The following is a 17,150-nucleotide window of genomic DNA, read 5'->3' as shown; positions in this document are numbered from 1 at the left end:
TGCCCACCTCTCCCATGGTCAGTGCAGGAGTCCACTCAGCTGCCTGCCTATGGAGGGGTCCTGCTGGGAAGTGGGGTCCCACCTTGCCTCTCGGAATCGTTAGCGAGGAATATCGCTGGGACCCTGCCATCCAAGCCAGGTCCCAGAGGCGGTTCAGCCCACGACTGGCTGCACAGCCCACCGCCCTCCCGGGGAAAGGAGAGGGAGGTGGACATCCCCTGGGAGGTGGGCTGGAAGAGGGCCACCCTGTCCTCACAGCCCTGAGCTCTGAATCTGGAATGGACGTGCCAGACAAAGACGCCAAGAGAAAACCGAGACCCGTGGAGCCATCTGCGGCGTCATTGCCTGGAGACCCAGCCGAGGAGTTGCCTGCTTGGCTCTCCTGGGCTCCTGAAGCTGTTGTCCTCCGATATTATTGTTTTAATGATAAAAGTAATAGAGCATGTTATTATCTGGGAATTGCAGTGAAGTCAAAACAGAAATAAGTTGTCTGCATTTCCACCATTAAAGTCAACAGCTTCTGAGTGTGAGATGAAGCTATGGATTTACTGTGAGGTGATTTATAGCCATATTGCTAATTTTTAAAAATTCTTATCAGTTAAAGATGCACTTATGTATTTACCGGTGAAATGTTTGCGTTTTTTGCTTGTAAATATCGCAACAAAACAAATTAAATACTGAAAATTAAAAAGAAGCACAGATAAAACTGGATTGGCCAGGAGTCGATGGTTGTTGAATGGGGGTGAGTACAGGCGGTTTATTTCAAGGCTCCCTCTACTTTGTTTTATATTGAAAAACTTCCATAATGAAAATGCTTTGAAAGTGATTACAAGAAACGTCAGGAGTGTGTGTTCTTGGCGGCTGATTGTCTTGTTTCTGCCGGGGGCTGTTTTGTTGAAGGTTTGTTTTCATCCTATCGGAGTCTGACCTTGGTCCAGCCTACACCCTGCTTGGTTTTTGTTTTTTGATTTTTCTGCTTACTCCGAACGTACGAATTAAACCCGTGAATTCGATCTCTGCAGACGTGTTTCCGTCTCAGCTCTTTCTCTTTCTCCACGAAGCTTTCCGGGCCTCCACCCCTCCCCCACCGGCCCGGGCGCCCCTCTGGGTTCCCCCACGCCGAGCACGCGCGCCTGCGAGTGCCTGCCCTGCGGGGAGGCCTCGGAGACCCGCGGGGACTGAACATGGCTGCGGGATCACTGGCGCCGCCTCCCGGCCCGAGCGCCCGCGTCACCGACACCGACCGCGGTCTCCAGCTGCCTGTGCGGCCGGTCTGATCGCGCCGCGGGCTCGGGAGACTGGGCTGCGCCGCGGCCCCTCTGGTCCCAGGTTCGGGTCTTTGGTTTCCTTGGAAGATCCTTGACGTTCTCGGCGTCCCTAAGTCCACAGCGCGCGCGACAGGCAGAAGTGGGTTGCGTGGCCCACGCACGGCTGGGCGGGAGACCCCTGGAGGGCAGATGGAGGAGGGGTCCCGTGCTCGGAGCTCCCGAGAGACGGGTCGGTCCGAAGGGTGAGCCCTATCCCCCTGCGAGGGGCTGAGCGCCCAGATCCCGGTGCTGTGAGCCCAGGCGGGCGGCTCCCGGGAAGAGGGCGGGGAGATGGGGGCGGAAGGTGCGCGGAGGGGCCTCTGGGACGCGGGTGCCCAGCCCCAAGTTGCGGTGCCCCCGGGATCTCGCCAGTGCCCCGCGGCAGGCGCTGATTCGCTCCACCTCCCCGCTGCCTCGGGCTCCGCCTGCCCAGCCGCGCGGTTCCCGCCTCGCAGGCTTCCAGCCGGCCGCGGCCTCTCCGTCTTCCTGTCGATTCTCTGCTCCCTTCCCTCCACCGGCGCCCAGGATTCCGACCGTGCGTCAGCCCCGTTAATCGCCGTCTCCCTTCCTTCTAGTCCCTCTCCCGGGCGTGATTCCTCCCCTTCCGAAGGGCCCAGGTGGGGTCGGGAAGGCCCCTTGCAAGGCTTGGTTCTTGGCGGAGACGTCCCTGGATTTAGGCCGTTGGAAGCGCGAACGGCGGGACCCGGCGACGCGCAGATTCCGACCCTCGAGGCCCCGCTTCGCCGGGTCGAACCGGTGGGAGTGTCGGTCGCTGCTGCGCGTCCGCACCCCGCGCCCCCGCTCCGAGGCCCTGGAGCTGGGCTCGTCCCCTGTCCGGGCGTGAGAGTCCCGGGTGGCCCAGGACGGTAAAGACTCCCGGGCCCGCGGAGCTGCCCGAGCTTGAAGGAGAGAAGCTGGCCGTGGCGCCAGCCTCGCCGCTCCGGGACCCGCGGACGCCAGCGCACAGCTCCCCTGCCCCACGCGGCCTCCGGGTTTCGGAGAACAGGGCCGCGGCTGCTCCGGCCCCCGGCCCCGGCCTCCGGGGCGCCCCGCCCCCTGCCCGCGGCCCTTCCGGCCCCGCCCCCACGCTTCCCCGCGGCGCCCGGGCCCCTCCGGGCCGCCTCCTGGCCCCGCCGGCTCACCTGGCGTCTCCGCGGCGTCGCGCAGTCTGCCCCCGCCGTCGGGCCCCGCCCCTCGGCCCCGCCTCGCCCCTTCCCGCACCCCTCGCGCGCTCACCCCTCGCCCCTCCGACTCCGCGCGGCTGCTCCGTGGGCCCCCGCGCCACCTCCTCGGGAAGGGCGTCGAGCTCAAGCTTAGCGCAGGGGCTGGGGCCGCCTGAGTCCCAGAGCCTCTATTAAACCCCGAGGCTGGAGAGCAGTGAAGTTTGAGGAGCGCAGGTGGAGACCCGGCGGTTGGCCGCCTCGCACCTCGGCCCTCGGCGGGGCAGCTCTGCGTGGATGTCTGCCATCTGGCCCTCGCGTGGGGGCACTCTCCCTTTCCACTCTCCTCTCCCGGAAAGATGGGGCTCATTGTTAAGACCGCCGAACCACGCACTGCCTTCACTGATGTCTGCGTGGCTTTGGGAGAATCACTTCCCCCTTCCGAGCTCAGCTTGCCCAGTGGTGGAGTGGGCAGGTAGCAGTGATGACGGCGGCGCGACCTGAGGACAAATCGCGGGCTCAGGGCTGGCTGCGTGCACACAGACTTCCGTGCCCCTGCTCTGCACCCACCGCAGCCCACAGGCCCCAGCGCGTTGTCCTCTGCCGGGCTCGCTGCCTGTCATGGCTTGGGCCGGGCACGTCACTTCGCTGTCCCTACCCCCATTCGCGCACATAGTCATGCTCCCACGGGGGCTCCGAGACAGCCACGGGGCGCGCACCCGAGAGTCCTCGCAGGCCCATACACATGTCAACAGCCCTCCATGATCAAAGCTGCGCCCCCTGGCCCCACAGGCACCTTCCGCACTGTCGTCTGCCGGGCAAGCGTCCAACCTCCCGCTCTCCCGGCACATACCTCCCTGCTTTCCCTGGTTCCCAGCGGAGACCCGTCCTATCCACACGCCTGTGCCCCAAGTCCCACCACCGCCAACTCTGCCTCTTCTGTCCCAACTACACAGGTGGCGGAGACAGTCAGCATCCAGAATTGGACGCAGATCTTGGTCCAGAGCCTTGGGCCTGCTGCCCCGCTCTGCCGCCCCTGGCCCCATCCCCACTGGAGCTTTCTTTAAGGTGGGAGCTGATCAAGCGCTTTATCGGACTTGTCTCACTAAGCTTCCTCAATAACCCTGGGAGGGGTGTTGTCCCCATTTTATGAGTGAGGAATGAGGTCCCCATCCAGCTCCAGATTGCACAGACCACCTGGGGGAAATGACACCAGGCCAGCAAGGGACAAGAGCACAGCCCTGCAGCCCACCTTCCTGGTTGGGCCGCAGGGGAAGACTGGGTGGGTGAGGGCAGCTCAGCAGCTCAGAAGGCCTGGCTCCTTCAGTGCCTCCCCTCCATCCTTCCTCAAATCTCCTCTCCCTGCTCCTGGAGGATTTCTTTTCCTACCGCATGGTGGGTGTGTGTGGGCCAGAGGCAGTTCTTCTGTGCCACAGGCTTTGCCTCGGAGGGCCGCACACGGTGGAATGCCTTCCTTGGAATTTTCTAAGGCTTTCTGGGATGCTTGGGACCCACCTGGGTCTTAGAGGGGTCCCAGAGGGGAGCTCCAAGCTGGCAGGAGACCCGTGTGGGCCCGGATTCATGGAAGGCCGCCTGGCTAGCTACAGGATTGGAAAGATCGGACCTCCAGAATGACGCTGACATGCTGATTTGTGGTGATTCAAATTGTTTGTGTAGACAGGGGCCCCCTAAAAAAGTCCATTCCTGGGGAGTGGCAACAGCCTCTGAGCCACCTCCTCAGCAAACCCCCAGCTCCTTGAAAGGGACTGTTGCCAGCTCCAGTCTCACCTCCTGCACACATTTTCCAGAGAAACCCAATGTGGCCCCAAGAAGGGCAGACGCCAGACACCTCTTTCCTCTGCTCCTGAACTCAGAGCTCAGGGTGTGCCCCTCCCCGCAGTAGGTGCCCCAGGAACCAGAGGGGCGATTGCCCCCTGAGTATTGAATAGAAGGGAGTGGGAGGCCCCAGGGGAAACCAGGTCTGTTAGGATGCCCACCTTCTGCTTGGTGCCCTCTCTGATCTCACACTCGTTTGCCCTGCGGGGACTTCCCAGGGACTCTCCTCTGAAAATCTGGTTCTCTTGCAGGGCCTGGCAGAGGGACACATCCAGGACTTGACCGTAGAACCCCAGCGACTGGAAGCCTGGGGCTCATTGTCCTTAAGTTGAGGAGGAGACTGGGGTGTGAATGTGCGTGTGTGAGAGTGTGAATCTCTCCCAGCCGCTGGGAGGCTTGACCCCGGGCCACGGTCATGAGCTCAGGGTGCGTCCGGCCGCCGAGCCGCCCGAGTCCTGCAGCTTCTGCCTGGGTAGGAGGGGACTGTCAGTCGAACGCAGGCCCCAGCTTCCTCCTCGCGCACAGGGGGACTTGAGTGGGCCCCTGGCACCCCCAGGAAGTGCCCGACCCGCCCTTGCGGCCGGAGATCGCAGCCCCCGCCGCATGGCGGGGTTCATTGCACCAAGTTGCTCTGTCTCCCCCTCTCCGCCCGGGCTTCTCGCTTCTCCCCGCCCAGCGCCCCCTTCCCGGAGCCGCTCTCGGGGCTCCAGCTCCGCGCCGAACCGCAGTGTCAGCACATCCGGGCCTCGCTCACTTTGGTTTGAGTTTATTTCTTAAATCGCGAAAATCCATTTCCCCAAATGGGCGGGGAGCGGTGCCTCGCTTCCCCGGGGGGTCGGCCCTGCTGCCCCCACCTCCGCCCCCACCTGCACCCCCCGGCCCGGCATTGATCCCGCCTCTTGTGTACATCGCATTAGTCCTAATGGTGTAGCTGATGATTCAACTTGTTCTCTAAAAGCCGCCCCCAGTCCTCGCCCTTCCTCGCCTCCGCCTCCCCGGGTGAGGCCGGCCCCCCGCGGCGCGCCCGCAGCCGCGCTCTCAGGACGCGCTGGCCCCCAGAGACGCGCTCCTGGGGCTCGGGCCCGGCCGCCGCGCCGCGCCGGCCTCCTCGAGAGGAGCGCGCTCCCTGGGGCGGGTGAGCTGGGTCCGGGGAAGGGCTGCGGCCGATTGCGACCCTCGGGGACCTTGGGCTCCCGGGCGCGTAAAATAAAGGTCTTAGAGCCGGACCAACTAACTGAAGACGACCGAAGTCTCTCCTCCTCCCACCAGTCAGACCCGGGCAGAACGGTGGAGCGACCTAGAAGGTGGGAGACCCACGCGCCCTCCAAGCAGGGCTCCCGGCGCCTTTCTGCCCACTGCCCACGAGCAGGCGCGGCCTACGGGCGGCTCCAGGTCGGCAGTCACTCCGCAGCGGAGCTCGGCCAGCGCTCAGACGCGAGGACGCAGGCCGGGAGGAAGGGGGGGCACCGGGACCGCTTCCGCCCCTGCCCGCGGCGCTCCCTCCTGGGGCTCCAGACTGGGGAGGGCCCGGGCCTGCGGAGGGCGGACGCCCGCCTGGGGACCTTCCCCTTCCCGGGGAAAGCTGAGGGCCCCGGGCCGCGGTGCCGGCGCTGCGCGGTGGGACCTGCCCCCGGGGCCTCCGCGCTGGACTCCGTCAGATTTCACGAGGAAACGCTGCTCTTTTCCTGTTCGTTTGTTGTAGAAAATCCAGGCCAAAAAAAAAGGCCACCACAAATCCGACTGCCAAGAGATAACTAGAGTTTTCAATACTTTGGTTTTTCCGTTTGTTTATTAGAACAGCACACTGGCGTGGCGCAAAACTCAACGTATAACCAGGTAGACTGTGGGAGGACTGCCTCTCCTCTTTCTTAGGCACAGAAATACATTTACCTGCGAAGGAAAGCATGATCTTAAGAGTACAATTCGGTGAGTTTGGACAAAAGTACACAGCAGTTTTTTTAAGCAAGGAAAAATTTCACATAAATGTCTAGAAGATTTAAGTGGAGGGACCCCTGTACCCTCCTCTTCCTCCTTCTCTTTCCTCTTATTAAAATTTACCAAAGTTATTCGTGCACATAATTTAAAATGTCCTCGATTTCCAGTAAGGGAATAAAACCAACCAGAACCACCCCCACCCAGCCCCCACCAGAGGACGCAGTAGTCCACCCTGCCCACATTTCCAAATAGCTGACTAATGTTGCTATTTCTTGGTTTCATTTTTTAAAAAAGAAATTTACCAAGTGCCGGTGGCCTGTCTGGAAGATGGGACGTTAAAGTCGCACTGAAGCCCTTTCCTCCCCCTCCTCAAAATGCTGTCCTCTGCAGACTGTGCTGAGATGGGTACCGGCTCAGCTGCCACGTCAGACTGCCCTTCAGGCTGGGTGTGAGCTGGGGTTACATTTTCCCCCTCACACTAGTTGTCCCCCTTCGTTTTCTCTGTACCTGCCATTTGTTTGTCCCTAAACAAATGGGACTCCCCTCCACAGTGTCGGTCTCCTGTGGAAGGTGTAACACCCCCCCCATCCTGTCCCATAAGGTGGGGAGGCTGGAGGAGGTGGGCGCAGGCCGGGGCTTCTCACAAGGCTCGCCTATTTCCTCTTCCACTAGACCCCGCTTTCAGAGGCCACGTTTCCCAGGGCTTCCTGCAGCTGGCAGGCCGGTCAGCTGCTCCTCATTCTTGGCCCCCCACATTCTTCAGATCCCCTCCCCCGGGGCATTTTGAGAGGGGGGCTAGGTGCACCCTTCTGTGGGTCACAACATTCCGCACGGCTTTTGAGCCTTCCCCTGAGACTTCTGGACCTCATCCCACTTCACGCCCTTAGGAGCACTGGGGTTTGACAAGGGGGTACTCTGAATTTCTGAGGGTTCTGCAGGGGTGTGGCCCCTGGCTGGGGCTGAGGGGTTCCCTAGGGTGAATCCCCTACTAGCCTCCAGGGAATCCTCGTTTAATGAGGGTGCCAGGTAAAGGGAACTTTCCTTGTTCCACAAGGCTTCCGTCAAGTGGGGGTTTACTAGGCAATGAGCCTGCCCTGGCAGCTCCTGGAGGTGGTGCCCCCACCCCGCCCCACCTTTGGGCTCCACTGAACAAGCTGGTACCCATCCCTCATTGCATCACTTGAGGGGCTCTGCTTTTCTTGTGTGGCTGCCTTACGAGACTGGGGGATCCTTGGGAGTAGAATCTAGCGCTGCCATCCTGACAAGCAGTTTGGGGGATGCCCCAATGGTGCTTAATCAATAGTTGTTGAATAAATAAAAGGTGGATGAGATCGTGGTTAATTTGCACAGCAACCACACAATGTGGACGAGGCTGGCATGGCCACTTATCAGGGGACTGAATCCAAATCTGGAAAGCAAGTCTAATAACATTGGTTCTTTAGGTTGTGATGAGCCAAAGGGCACTGGCAGACACATCTGTATTGAATGAACGAGTGGAGGAGCTCAAGTGCAGTGGCCAGGCCCATGGGTGGGGTTGCGGCACCCTTCCAGTTGTGCACAGAGGGATGGTTACCTGCTGTACAGTGACCCACCGTCCTCCACACACGGTTCTGCGCGGAATAAAGCTGCTGGGGGCGGGGGAAGCCAGTGCTTCTCAGGATTAGCATTCTTTGCTGCAATTGTGTTTTGCATGTCTTTATTTGTATACTTATTTCAGGATGTAAAATGCATTTCTTACTGTGGCTATGTCTACAAAAAGACTTTGAAGGTCACGGGGTTATGTTGGAATTATCTTTGCTACCTTATACTCCATATTTTTTAAGTTGGTATGAGAAATAATACATACTTTTCTTCATATTGCTCTTAGGTATTGTGTTGAACCAGTAGAACACACACACACACACACACACACACACACACACACACACACCGGGAGAGAAAGAAGCAGAGAGAGAGAGAGAGAGAGAGAGAGAGAGATATTTTGGTTCATGTGACTGTGAGACTGGACAGTCTGAAATCTGCAAGGCAGGCTGGCAGGCTGGAATTCAGGCAGAGTTTCTGTGTTGCAATCTCGAGAATTCTTTGTATAATACTTCGGGGAACTCCAGTCTTTGCTCTGAAGGCCTTCAACTGTTTGGGCGAGGCCCACCTTCCCACGTTATGGTCGCCTGCTTTCCTCACAGTATACTGATTGAAGTGTTAATCTCATTTAAAAAACACCTTTATGGAGACATCTGGACTGGATCCAAGTTAATGCATAACATTAAGATCTCAGGTATTCAGGCCTCCAATGGATAATTTTTAACATCCTCCCTCTACATAACAAAGCAAAAGGACCTCCCTGCATTGGTATTTCACTGGCACTGTGTAATGGCAGATGAATTTGAGCAGCCTCGATGAGCCTCTGGCACTTCCAAGCCCTCCAGGTTCCCCAGGTGCAGGCCCCATTTTGGACACCAGCATGGCGGAGCAGGACACGTCCTCTGCAGCTGTCACATTGCAGGGCCGGCTACAACTCTTGTCTCGCTGTGTGGCAGCGGTGCACCCATGTCCTCTCCCCACCAGACGGTGAGCTCCTGAGGGCCCCGGCGCGTGTTCATCACATCCAGCTCCCCAGGACCCACCAAAGGCCAGGTCAGTGCAGAGAGAGGGCTGTGTGTGGGAGGGCTGTTTCTCCCACATTGTCCAGGTGGTGGCAGTGGAGGGGGGTCGGGGGAGGGAGGGGCCGCGAGATTGGCTTACAGCATACACTTGTGTTCATCTCAGGTGGATTAAAGATGTGCTTCCAAAGTTAAAAAGCAAGAAACGACGATACATGCTCTTAAGTTTTTTTGTGGTCCCAGGCGAGGGGAGGAGTGTCTCCTCTCCCTTCTGCCTTTCACCTGCTGAACCCTTTTGAGCTTTGCTGGCCATTCAGCCACAGACCATGTCCCCAGCGTCCCTTGTACCTCTCAGCACGGTTATATGATGAGGTTCTGATCAGTGGGCATGAGAAGTGCTATGTGCAATTCCAGATCTTTCTCTGAACAGGCAGTTGGGCAACTCTCGTGCCTTTCTCTCCCGTTTCTGGCTGCCTAGGGGTTGTAATGGTCAGACGGGGACATGTCATGTAAAGCACAGCAGAGCCTCAGATGAAAGACCTGGCCTGGGCAGAGCTGCTCTACCCCCTGGACCATTTTCTTTCTTTCTTTTTTTTTTAAAGGAGGGCGTAGCTCACAGTGGCCCATGCGGGGATTGAACCAGCAACCTTGTTGTTAAGAGCACCAAGCTCTAACCAACTGAGCCAACTCGCCATCCCTCAGAGACCCCTTCACTGACTTCTGCCTTCATCTCCTTGGCCATCCCTCTCTTCCAGAGAGGGTTTAGTTCCTAAAGCAGAGGGGGGATTGGGGATTGGAGGCACGAGGAGGCCTGTATGGAGAAGGTGTTAGCCATGGCCACACGTCAGCAACAATATCAGGACTTCTCAAACACCTTCAGTTGGGACCAGTCTCCCCCCAGTTCCACCCCAGCCCCTGCTGACTGCCCAGCGAGTCCCCCACACCCAGGCCTGATCAAGGCCCTCGTGCGAGGCAGAGTGGTAGGGCAGGGAGCCTGGGTTATCAGACACACCTGAGGGAGTCCTGGCACCCCACTCTCCCACTGTGTGGCTTTGGGCAAGGCTCCTGACCGCTTTGAGCTGCCTCTCTCCCCCTTGGCTCTTGCTGCACTGGGGGCTGGGAGGGTCACAGGAGATAAACTGTGCAAGCACCTCTTCGCCACATGGGGCATAGTAGGTGCTGAAGAAACAAACGGTAGCCAGTGTTGTTGCAGCTGCTGTGTGACAAAGCGCAAAGGAGCAAAGGCTCACACGTGAGCTGGGGCTCAGGCAGTTCCAACTGGTTAAACTCCTTCCCTGGAGCCGTGTTCCTTGGATGGCTGCCCTGTTGGGTGAGCCCATCTGTTATTTTTATTACAAATTGCCACTCAGTTGGCTTACCCCAAGGCGTGTTACCGAAAATAATGTAGTGATTGCTGGTCACTCCTCGCCCACAGCCCCCAGAGTCAGGAGAGGTGGCCCCAGAAAGTTCCCACAGTGGCGGCAAGTCACCACCTCGCAGCTCCTGGCGAGTGAGGGGGCCCTTGCCTGAGAACCATCTGCATTTAAAGATCCTGTCTGTCTTCGAGGACCTCCGAGGACAGTTTCCTGTCTGTGATGGGACATGGGATCAAGGGCCTGCCCAGCTGAGATCAAACCTGCTGGCCTTGCCTTGGGATGTGAGCAGAGGAATGTGTGCCTGGGTGGCACAGCTGGCATGAAGAATCGTCAGCGCAGAATACCAGTGGTGCCCACCCCAGTGAGAAATGTGGAGAGCCCCTCGGCGGTGGGGAGTATGGTTCGACGTCCTATTTCACGGTGGAGAAATGGAAGCCCAGAGGGGCCCCAGCTGTCCAGCTGGGCTGTTCACCCACAGGAGCTGGGGAGGGGGTGCAATAGGCGTACCCTCATGTCTGCGGATTTTTGAGGGCCTCAGGGCTCTCCCAAGCCTGGACCTGGAGCTGGAAGCCATGAGGCCAGCCTGGTGCCTCTGTTGTGTGGGCAGTGGGCGGCCTGGTGCTGCCGCCTGCAGGCTGGGTAAGCTGCCAGCAGCCTGGAGGCAGATTCCCAGAAGTCGGAGCCCTCTGGGCACAGATGTGCTGGCAGGTGGTAGAAGTCAGCCTGAAGGTGCCCACGGCTGGAGCACCAGACTTCCTGGGGAGGTGACTCAGGCTGTCCTGAGTACAGGCTCTGGGAAAGGGGCCCTGCAGGAGGGCAGGAGCCCTGCCATTCACAGGTGTTTTGTTCTTCAGATCCCACCTGTCCTTCCTCATTGTAATAGGGGCGTATGCCATCTGGGGCCAGATCACTGGGTTCTCTGTCCCTGTCCAGTGGCCATGTCTCCTTAGGCGGGTGGCTGAACTGCGCCAGCCCTCACTTTCTGCATTTGCAAGTGGGAATGTAATTCTGACTTCCAGAGGTCCACAGAGAGCCTGCCACACGCGTGGCCCTGTGCTGGACACTGCGGTCCCGGTCCTGCCGAGGTGGTGCCTGAGCCTACAGGCTGAAGCTCCGCTGACTGGGGTGATGCGCCTTCCTGGGCCTTCCGCGTGTGCAGGCGCTGTACAGGGCTCCAGAGATGTACCACCATCCCTGCCTCCAGGGAGCCACAGTCTAGCAGGAGAGACGGCGGAGATTGTGCAACGTGGCTGGTAAGTGCGGCAGTGGGCTCAGACATTGGGCAGGGGCGAGGAGAGTTCCTGAGGAGGTGGTGAGTGGGAATTACCCAGCCGGAGGGGAGGGGAGGCGATTAGCTGGGAGAATGTTCCAGGCAGAGAGGACGGTTTGAGCAAAGCGTGGAGGTGACAGGGGTGTGGTAGAGGTGAATGTGGGTGAGTGGTGGGTGCTCACTGGGCCTTGATGGAGATAAAGGGTCTAGGACTCCCCTGGCCGGGAGTCTGGACCTCATTCTGAGGGCCGCAGTCAGGGGTGGGGACACTGCTGGGTTTTAATCACTCTGGCCTCAGAGGGGCTGTGACAGGCATCAGCAGGGCCAGTTGGATAAAGAAAACCAGGGCCCAGGAGGTGAGAATACTTCCAAAGTTGGGGAGATGTCAGAGGGCAGAGCAGAGGACCCCAAGGAGGTGTCTTGGACTCCCCAAGTTATGTGGGGGCTCCCGCAGGTGGAGGGCAGGTGTGGGCTCAGATGTGAGGTCCTGAGTGCTTGGGGTTGAGTGTTCAGCTGAGTTTGGGGCTCCCCCTGAGCCCACCTGCCCCCTGGCTGCAGCAGCAGGCGCTCTGAGTGGCCATGTCCCCTCTGCAAAGTGGGGGAGACTGCCCCTTTAGCCTTCAACCAGCCAGTGTACTCACTTGGGCATTCAGCAAACTCATTGCCCACACATTCGGTGCCAGGCCCACAGAGGGGCTATCTTCCCGGTGTCATCTCTGGAACGTCGGTGGGTGGGGGGAGGAAGCCTGGAGTGGTGGAGACGTGGACCAAGGAGGCCCCAGGAATTGGGCCTCGCTCAGGGGTCAGACCCTCATCAACCACTCAATGAGAACCGAGCGGGGGCCTCCGGGCACACCACGGGTCCTAGCTTCTTGGTGCGTGCCCGGAGACTGCTGTACCCAGTGAAATATTGATTCTCTCACAGTCTGGAGACCAGAAGTCCAAAATCAAGGTGTTGGCAGGGCCAACGGAAAGGCTGTCGGGGCCGGTCTCCCTGCCGCTGCCACCGTCTGGTGTTTGCCAGCTCCTTGGTGCGCCTCGGCCCAGCCACGTGGCTGTCCTCTCCCTGTGTCTTTACATCATCCTCCCTCTGTGTTTCCTTTTCTTACCAGGACAGAGTCATATTGGACTACGGCCTGCCCTGCTGACCCCACTTTAACTTGATCATATGTAAAGACACTCTCTCCAAATCAGGTCACATTTTGAGGTCCTGGGGGTCAGGACTCCAACATGTGACTTTTGGGGACACAGCTGGGCCCACAACAGCCGCCACTGTTGTGTCCTGGGTGCTGCATTTCCCGACCTCATGAGAAGGCTGCACCTCCCATCAGAAGTGGGCGGTGGGCGCTGAGAGATGGTGTGCCCAAGACGGGCAGCTGCAGAGGGCAGAGAGGACGCCCCCTCAGTGACTCCCCAGACGTGTCACCTGCCTCCAGGCACCATGCCTGTATGCCTCCAAGCCGCAGACTGTGAGAACTGGGCTTTCTCTTGCTGTAATGGGAGCTGCTCAGGAGACGCAGGGTTTGAGAGAAACGGTCTTTTAGCAGGAGGGAGCTTTTTCCTCGTTATAGTAGTGGCTCCTGCTGCTCACCAGGAAGGTGGGGCAGTGGGCTACATGGCCAGATGGCCAAGTGGTGAGGCTTCTGGATGTACCAGCTGGTGCAGCCAAAATGTGGTGGGGCCTCCATCAGCCTGCGTGTCCAGCTGACCAGGTGGAGCAGAGTGAGCAGGAAGTAAACCTTAGTGTGTTAACTCACCGGAGAGTTTGCTCGTGATCGCTGTGTGACTTAGCCTATTATAATGAATACACATCCCTCCCTTTCAAATGGGGGAGAGTTTGCTCCAGTGGGCACATTTCTAAATATTTGTGAACCCTGATTCTGAGCAATTAAAATGGTTTACATTGACCTCTCCCTCCCTCCAGTGAGGCAGCTAGCTTATACAGCAGCCTTGGGAGAATCACAGAAAGGCTTACTCTCTGTGACGATGCAGTTCTCAGCTGCTCAGATTGGTGAGCAGTGAGCAGAGAGCGACCTGGATTTCAGCCTTGACCCACCCCCCCTAGCCAGGCATTTTTGAGCAGTGCACAACCTGCACAACAGTACAGGGAGGCTCAACCAATCATCTGGCCCCAAACAACGCACTGACGTAGGCTGGGCTCTGAAGATACAGCGAAAGTAGGATGCCATGTGTGCCTTCAGGAGCTCACATTGGGCGAAGTCAACAGACTGCAGAATGACCCTCAGTGTGGTCAGTGTGGGGCGTGAGAGGGGCTCTGAGGGAGGCTCCAACCAGAGGGGGCACAAGGGCTGTGGGGACAGTGAGGGAAGCTCTTGACTAGTGTGGAGGGTGGGGAGCTGAGAAAACTGCAAGAGGCACAGGTTCGAAGAGGGGAGAGGGGCTGGAAGGCTGTTCAGTTTTGGACACGTGAGACCTCCAGCATACAAATGGAAGGGGTGAGATGGGGACTGGGGAAAAGGAAAACCTTCCAGACAGAACTTTCTGACTGCTTTTCTCTGCTAAGCTGTGCTAAGCAGCATTTGCTGGTGTACTGTGGGTGTCACCTCAGATCCTGAAGGGTGGGGGGTACCATGGGGTTGGGGTCTTGGCTACAGAAGCCATACGGTCACATTCCTCTTCAGCCCTCCCCATCCCCCGTGCCCATGTATCCCCGGCATGAGAACCCTGAAAGGAAACACAGCAGCGAGAGGCCAGCCCAGGACCACCGGGCAGTGGGCAGAGTGCTGCAGAGCCCACCAGCCAGATTCAAGGCTACGGCGGCCCTGCACCGACACAGAATCACATGGGCCCCATTTCCCATTTGGGAAAAATTTCTTCCATGTGATCCCTCAACATCTGTTGGAGAATTCTTTTTTTTTTTTTTTAATAACAGCTTTGTTGAGATATGACTCACATATCATAAAATGCTCCTGTTTTAAAGTGTAAAATTCAGTGGTTTTTAATGTATTCAGATTTATGGAACCATCACCACCATCTGATTTTGGAACATTTTCATTACCCCTAAAAGAAACTCAACACTCATTAGCAGGCAAGCTCCATCCCCACCTCCAGCCTTCGCAGCCACTAATCCACTTCGGTCTATATGGAGCCGCCAATTCTGGACTTTTCATGTAGATGGAATCGTACAATACGTGACTTTTTGTGTTTGGCTTCTGTCTCTTAGTGTAATGTTTTCAAGGTTCAGCCATGGCGTGGCGTGTATCAGCACTTCATTCCTTTTTGATGACCAAATAATATTCTGTTTTATAGACAATGCCATTTAGCTTGTCCATTCATCAATTCATGGACATCTGAGGTGTTTCCACTTTTAGCTGTTGTGAATAATGCTGCCAGGAATACTCATGTACAAGCTTTTGCGTGGATGTACATTTTCAGTTCTCTTGGGAGTAGGACTGCTGTGTCATCTGGCAGCTCTGTGTTTCTGAGGAGCTGCCAGACTGTTTTCCACAGTGGCTGTACCATTTTAGTTGCAGCAGTGTGTGAGAGGGTTCTGATTCCTCACGTCTTTTTTATTATAGCTACCCTAGTGGACATGAAGTGGTGTCTCAATGTGCTTTTGATTTGATGACTAATGATATTGAGCATCTTTTCATGTATTTGTTAGCCATTTGTGTATTCCTGGAGAAATGTCTACTTGAACCCTTTGACTATGCTTTAATTGAGTTATCTGTTTTTTTTATTCTTTTTTTTTTTTTTAAAGAATTTATTGGGGAAGGGGAACAGGACTTTATTGGGGAACAGTGTATACTTCCAGGACTTTTTTCCAAGTCAAGTTGTTGTCCTTTCAGTCTTAGTTGTGGAGGGCGCAGCTCAGCTCCAGGTTCAGTTGCCGTTGTTAGTTGCAGGGGGCGCAGCCCACCATCCCTTGCGGGAGTTGAACTGGCAACCTTGTGGTTGAGAGGATGCGCTCCAACCACCTGAGCCATCCGGGAGCTCAGCGGCAGCTCAGCTCAAGGTGCCGTGTTCAATCTTAGTTGGAGGGGGTGTTGCCCACCATCCCTTGAGGGACTTGAGGAATTGAACTGCCAACCTTGTGGTTGAGATCCCACTGGCCCATGTGGGAATGGAACCGGCAGCCTTCGGAGTTAGGAGCATGCAGCTCCAACCACCTGAGCCACCAGGCCGGCCCCCTATCTTTTTTATTCTCGAGTTGAAAGAGTTCCTTATATATCCTGGATATAAGTCTCTTGGTATATATGAGAATATGCTTTGCAAACATTTTCTTCCATTCTTTGTGCTGTCTTTTTACTTCCTTGATGGAGTCCTTTCAGGCAAAAACCTTTAAACTTTGATGAAATTATTGGGGGATTCTTATATATAAGATAATAAAAGATAATGGCAATTACCACATGCCATAGTAGTGTATGTATTGATTCACTTAAGCCTCATGCCAACTAATGAGGTCAGACTGCTATTGTCCCCAGGTTCTAGTTGGGGAAATAGAGGCACTGGCAGATCAAGAAAGAGTTTCAAAGTCATGAGCCTAGAACATGACAGAGGTAGGATGTGCCTCACCACCATCACCATCACCACCATCACCACCATCACCACCACCATCACCACCACCACCACCATCACCACCACCACCACCACCATCACCACCATCACCACCACCATCACCACCACCACCATCACCACCATCACCACCACCACCACCACCACCATCACCACCATCACCATCATCACCACCATCACCACCACCACCACCATCACCACCATCACCACCACCACCACCACCAGCACCACCATCACCACCATCACCACCACCACCATCACCACCATCACCACCACCACCACCACCAGCACCACCACCACCACCACCACCACCAGCACCACCACCACCACCATCACCATCACCACCATCACCACCACCACCACCAGCACCACCATCACCACCATCACCACCACCACCATCACCACCACCACCATCACCACCATCACCACCACCACCACCATCACCACCACCACCATCACCACCACCATCACCACCATCACCACCACCATCACCACCATCACCACCATCACCACCATCACCACCACTACCATCACCACCACCACCACCACCATCACCACCGTCACCGTCACCATCACCATCATTATCACCATCTTCATCATCACCATTATTATTATTGTGATGGCACCTGGACAGTCTACCAAGCTCCTCACCTGAGGCCAGGCCTGGAGCTGTGTGCACCACATCTGTTGCCTAATTCAACCATCCCAGCTGCCCTGCAAGTGTCCTGAGGCTGGGAGAGATGCAGTCACTTACCCCTCCCATAGCACACATAGAACCTTGACTTGGGCCTGCTGATTTCTGACCTTTGCTCTTGGCCAAGGCCCCCTGCCCCTCTCATAGAGATGTGCACAAAGGACTGAGTATCAGGGCTGAGGGGAGGGGAAGGGCAACTGGAGTCAAGTCCTGGCCAGAGCTGAGGGCGGAGTGGTTTCCAGATTGTGGCCTCCAGAAAGAGATGCTCCAGAGAACCCTGAGACGGGGTTGGAGGCTGGACTCCCAGGTGTGAAGCCATCCTGGATGAGGGCAAGGGTTGTGGTGGACCGTGGCCGACTCTATCAATTAGTGCAGTTAGCCATCAGGATAGAGGCCCCAGCACTAATTGCCTGGTGGGCGGCTGAGGTGCTCAATA

This window comes from Rhinolophus hipposideros, assembly GCF_964194185.1.
Source record: "Rhinolophus hipposideros genome assembly, chromosome: 1".
Taxonomy (NCBI): domain Eukaryota; kingdom Metazoa; phylum Chordata; class Mammalia; order Chiroptera; family Rhinolophidae; genus Rhinolophus; species Rhinolophus hipposideros.
Note: the sequence above shows the minus strand (reverse complement) of the source record.